The sequence below is a fragment of the Gracilinanus agilis genome, chromosome 5 (genome assembly GCF_016433145.1).
Source record: "Gracilinanus agilis isolate LMUSP501 chromosome 5, AgileGrace, whole genome shotgun sequence".
Classification (NCBI taxonomy): Eukaryota; Metazoa; Chordata; class Mammalia; order Didelphimorphia; family Didelphidae; genus Gracilinanus; species Gracilinanus agilis.
The window spans coordinates 58,150,290-58,156,349 of record NC_058134.1 but is presented as its reverse complement, the minus strand read 5'-3'; positions in this window follow the sequence as shown (position 1 = coordinate 58,156,349).

The following is a 6,060-nucleotide window of genomic DNA, read 5'->3' as shown; positions in this document are numbered from 1 at the left end:
TAACTTGTCATACAAAAGCCAGTATTTGATGCATCTGGGATGTTTAAAACCTCTTGTTTAGAAATCTCTTTAAAATACTTTACCAAAATTGTCAGGATCTCTTAGCAAGAGAGCTAAGTTGGGTACTTTCAGACTTTGAGATAAATTGTTCTTTATAAACTTAGATACGTTTAAGCAAGCATTCAGTTCAGCTTTAAATTCTCTAGAGCACAGCTTGTTGTTTTTTTTTTTTTAATTTTAAACCCTTAACTTCTGTGTATTGACTTATAGGTGGAAGATTGGTAAGGGTAGGCAATGGGGGTCAAGTGACTTGCCCAGGGTCACACAGCTGGGAAGTGTCTGAGGCCGGATTTGAACCTAGGACCTCCTGTCTCTAGGCCTGATTCTCAATCCACTGAGCTACCCAGCTGCCCCCTACAGCTTGTTACTTTAAAGAGAAAGTGAGTTCCTCTTCCATTTGGTTATAACTTATGTCATCTGGTTCCATTGATAATAAGTGTCAATATGTATATTGTTCAAATTCTCTCCCCCAGTATATCAATTCACAATGGTCACTGGAAAAGGATTTCACATTTTAATTGCCAACAGTTAATGCTTATGTTTTTAAATTGTACAGTTTTGGGGCCAAACTTCTTCCCTTCTCTAAAACAATTTATTTTAACACTAATATATTCTCCCAGCAAATAATATGGCTGAAAAGAATATAGACTATTGCAATCTTCAACATGTAACTAGTTCTGTGACATCACTGAAGTAGACACTCATTTCTAATGATTCTGATTGCGAACCATTCATGACTACCCCATAAATTCAATAAAGTTTTCCACCTAAAACACTGGGGACTTTTCTCATTTCTTCTATTTGGGGTATATCATTGTAAGATATGAATATCCATTGCTTATTCTTTACTTTCCCTCCATGAGCAACCTCTTTTCTTCTTGAGAGTAGAACTAAATCCCTAATGAAATTCTCAAATCAATTTATTCTCCTTTGAATCTTATGATGAGTAAAAAAATTTGGTTTTTTTAAAACAGATTACTTCCTCAATCATCCCTCCCCAAATGTCCAAACCCTTCCTGAACAAATTGGTTCTTTCTTACTGTTTTTCAATGATGCCCAAGTATCCTGCATCCTTTAAAAAAAAAAAAAAAGGCATCCACTGCACCCCTATCTCTTCATCTTATGTTTACTCTTTTTTGTAGTTTATTTATTTAATTAATTAATTTGGAGTATTTTCCCATGGTTACACGATTCATTTTCTTTCCCTCCCTTCCTTCCACCCTCCTCCCGTAGCCAAAGAGCAATTCCACTGGGTTTTAAATGTGTCACTGATCAAGACCTATTTCCATATTATTAATATTTGCACTAGAGTGATCATTTAGAGCAGTGGTTCCCAAACTTTTTTGGCGTACCGCCCCCTTTCCAGAAAAAATATTACTTAGCCCCCTGGAAATTAATATTTTTTATTTTAATAGCAATTAATAGGAAAGATAAATGCACCCGTGGCCATCACTGCCCCCCTACATCGCTGCAGCACCCACCAGGCGGCAGTAGCGCCCACTTTAAGAATCACTGATTTAGAGTCTACATCACCAATCATATCCCCATTGAACCAGGTAATCAAGCAGTTGATTTTCTGCTGTGTTTCTACTCCCACAGTTCTTTCTCTGGATGTGGACAATGTTCTTTCTCATAAGTCCCTCAGAATTGTCCTGGGTTATTGCATTGCTGCTAGTAGAGAAGTCCATTATATTTGACTGTGTCATCCGTCTCTGAGTAGAATGTTCTCCTGGTTCTGCTCTTTTCATTCTGCATCAATTTCTGGAGGTCATTCCAGTTCACATAGAATTCCTCCAGTTCTTTATTCCTTTTAGCACAACAGTATTCTATCACGAACAGATACTACAATTTGTTCAGCCATTCCCCAAAGGGCAGCCCTTCATTTTCCAATTTTTTGCCACCAAAAAGAGTGCGGCTATAATTTTGTACAAGTCTTTTTCCTTATTATTGCATTCAGGTATAAACCCAGCATGAGTAAGGCTGGATCAAGGGCAAGCAGTCTTTTAACACCCTTTGGGCACTGTTCCAAATTGCCTTCCAGAATTGTTGGATCAATTCACAACTCCATCAGCAATGCATTAATGTGCCAATTTTGCCTCATCTCCTACAACATTTATTATTTTTCCTTTGCTGTCATATTAGCCAATCTATTAGGTATGAGGTGGTACCTCAGAGTTGTTTTGATTTCCTTTTCTCTGATTATAAGAGATTTAGAACACTTTCTTATGTGCTCATTGATAGATATGATTTCTTCATTTGAAAATTACCTAGTCATGTTCCTTGCCCATTTATCAATTGGGGAATGGCTTGATTTTTTTTGTACAATAGATTTAGCTCATTATAAATTTGAGTAATTAGAACTTTGTCAGAGGTTTTTGTTATAAAGATTTTTTTCCCCAATTTATTGCTTCCCTTCTAATTTTGGTTGTATTGGTTTTGTTTGTACAAAATCTTTTTAATTTAATGTAATCAAAATTATTCATTTTACATTTTGTAATATTGTCTATCTCTTGCTTGGTCTTAATTTCTTTCCTTTCCCATAGATCTGACAGATAAACTATTCTGTGTGCACCTAATTTACTTATATTTTCCTTCTTTTTATTTAAGTCATTTACCCATTCTGAATTTATCTTGGTGAAGAGTGTGAGATGTTGATCCAAACCTAATCTTTCCTATATTGTTTTCCAGTTTTGCCAGCAGTTTTTGTCAAATAGTGGGTTTTTGTCCCAAAAAGTGGGATCTTTGGGTTTATCATACACTATCTTGCTGAGGTCATTTACCCCAAGTCTATTCCACTGATCCTCCCTTCTGTCTCTTAGCCAGTACCATATTGTTTTGATGACCACAGCTTTAGAGTACATTCTAAAATCTGGTACTGCTAGGCCCCCATCCTTTACATTTTTTTTTATTTCCTTTGATATTCTTGATCCTTTGTTCTTCCAAATGAACTTTGTTATATTTTTTTCTAATTCAGTAAAAAAGTTTCTTGGTAGTTTGATAGGTATAGCACTGAATAAGCAAATTAATTTCAGTAGGACTATCATTTTTTATTATATTAGCTCATCCCATCCATTAGCAATTAATATTTTTCCAATTGTTTAGATCTAGTTTAAAATGTGTGGAAAGTGTTTTGTAGGGAGCAGCTGGATGGCTCAGTCGATTGAGAGCCAGACCTAGAGATGGGAGGTCCTAGGTTCAAATATGGCCTCAGACACTTCTCAGCTGTGTGACCCTGGGCAATTCACTTAACCCCCATTGCCTAGGCCTTACCACTCTTCTGCCTTGGAGCCAATACCCACTATTGACTCCAAGACAGAAGATAAGGGTTTTAAAAAAAGTGTTTTGTAGTTGTGTTCATACAGTTCCTGTGTCTTGGCAAATAGATTTCTAAATATTTTATATTATCTAGGGTGATTTTGAATGGGATTTCTCTAACTGTTGATGCTGAGACATGTTGGAAATATAGAAATGCTGATGATTTATGTGCATTTATTTTGTATCCTGCAACTTTGATAAAGTTGTTGATTATTTCCACTAATTTATTAGTTGATTCTTTAGGATTCTTTAAATAGACTATCATATCATCTACAAAAAGTGATAAGTTTTTGTTTCCTCTTTGCCTATTTTAATACCTTCAATTTCCTTTTCTTCTCTGATTGCTATCTATATATTTTTATCCCCATTGCAGATGATGCAAATGATGCTTGCTGATGGTTTTAAATATATAATGTTTATTATGTTTAGGAAAGGCCCTTCTATTCTTATACTTTCCAGTGTTTTCAATAGTAATGAGTGTCTTATTTTATCAAAAGCTTTTTCTGCATCTATTGAGATAATCATGTGATTTCTGTTGGTTTGGTTGTTCATATGGTCAATTATGTGGATGGTTTACCTAATATTAAACCATCCTTGCATTCCTGCTATAAATCCCACCTGATCATAGTAAATAATCCTCATGATCACTTGCAAGAGTCTTTTTCTTAGTATTCTATTTAAGATTTTTGCATCTATGTTCATTAAGGAGATTGGTCAGTGTTGTGTTTTTTTTTTTTTCTCTGTTTTTGATCTGCCTGGCTTTGGAATCAGTACCATATTTGTTCCATAAAAGGAATTTGGTAGAACTCCTTCTTTGCTTATTTTTTCAAATACTTTGTAGAGTATTGGGGTTAATTTTTCTTTAAATGTTTGACAGAATTCACTTGTGAATCCATCTGGCTCTGGGGATTTTTTTCTTAGGGAGTTCTTTGATAATTCATTCAATTTCTTTTTCTGATATGGGATTATGTAAGTATTCTATTTCTTCTGTTAATCTAGGCAATTTATGTTTTTGTAAATATCCATCCATGTCACCTAGATTACCATATTTATTGCCATATAATTGAGCAAAATAGTTCTTAATAATTACATTAATTTCCTCTTCATTAGAGGTGAGATCACCCTTTTCACCTTTGATACTATTAATATGGTTTACTTCTTTCCTTTTTTTTAAAAATCAGATTAACAAGTACTTTATCTACTTTGTTTTTTCAAAGTAACAGATTCTAGTCTTATTTATTAATTTAATAGTTCTTTAACTTTCAATTTTATGAATTTCTCCTTTAATTTTTAAGATTTTTAATTTAGTTTTTATCTGGGAATTTTTAACTTGTTCTTTCTAATTTTTTAATTTGCATGCCCAATTCATTGACCTCTTCCCTCTCTGATTTGCTAATAAATGCAGTCAGGGATATAAATTTCCCCCTAAATATCTCTGTGGCTGAATCCCATAAGTTTTGATGTGATGTCTCCTTATTGTCATTCTTTTCCATGACATTATTGTTTCTATGATTTGTTCTTCAACGAATTTTGGAGAATCATAATATTTAATTTCCAATTAATTTTTTATTTGCCTCTCCATGTACTCTTTCCAATTATTACTTTTATTGCATTATAGTCTGAAAAGGTTACATTTATTATTTCTGTTCTTTTGCCAGAAAGTCATCTTACATATACTCTCTCTTCAAGAGATGCTTCATTTAATACAGCTCCTCTTTCTGAGGTAAACTCCTTTAAAAAGTTGTTTACAGTCACTGTTTCCCTCCATTTCCTCTTCTGTCCCTTAGCCCGCAACCCTTTCCAAACTGCCCTTTGATTTAATCACTCAAACTGCTCTTTCCAAAGGTTACCAGAGATCTCTTCATGACAAAGATGATGGTCTTTCCTCAGTACTAATTCTTCTTGACCTATGCCACTCCATTTGACACTGCTGACCACATTCTCCTCCTGGGTACTCTACTCCCTGGGTTTTTATGCCTCTAATCTCTCCTTCTTTGCTTTTACCTATCCAACCAAACCTTTACAGTCTTTTTCTTTCTATCTTCCTTCTCTGTTCCTCCCCCCTCCCTTTCTCCCATCTCTTCCTCTTCTCTCTCCTCAGTTTCCATGCATTTAACCATCAATGACTCCCAAATCTATATATCCAGCTCCACTTTCTTTCCTGAGTTTCACTTCAATATCACCAACTGTGTAGTGGGCATTTCACACATCTTAAACTCATCATATGTAAAGATGAACTCATTATCTTTTCCCTCAATTCCTTCCTCTTCCAAATTTCCCTATTGCTGCTGAAAAGATCCACCATCTTTCTGAAGTCTCAGATTCAGAATTGCTGCATACTCCTCACTCTCCCTTCACCCTCACTAATTAGTTACCAAATCTTGCCATTCTACTTTCACGATATCTCTTACATCCCACCTCTTCTTTCTATGTAAATAGATACCACCTTATTTCTGTTCCTTATCACCTCTCACCTAGATTATTATAATAGCCTAACTGGTCTTCCTGCCTCAACACTCTCATCAGTCCACGCCATACTACACATCAATAATATGAAGCTCTACTAGGGCAGGTATTCTTTAAAAAGTGTCTGTGAACTTGTGTGTTGTTTTTTTTTTAAGCATTTTAATAACTACACTTAAAATCATTTTGAGAAGAGATCTATCTTCTTCACAAGGCTCTCAA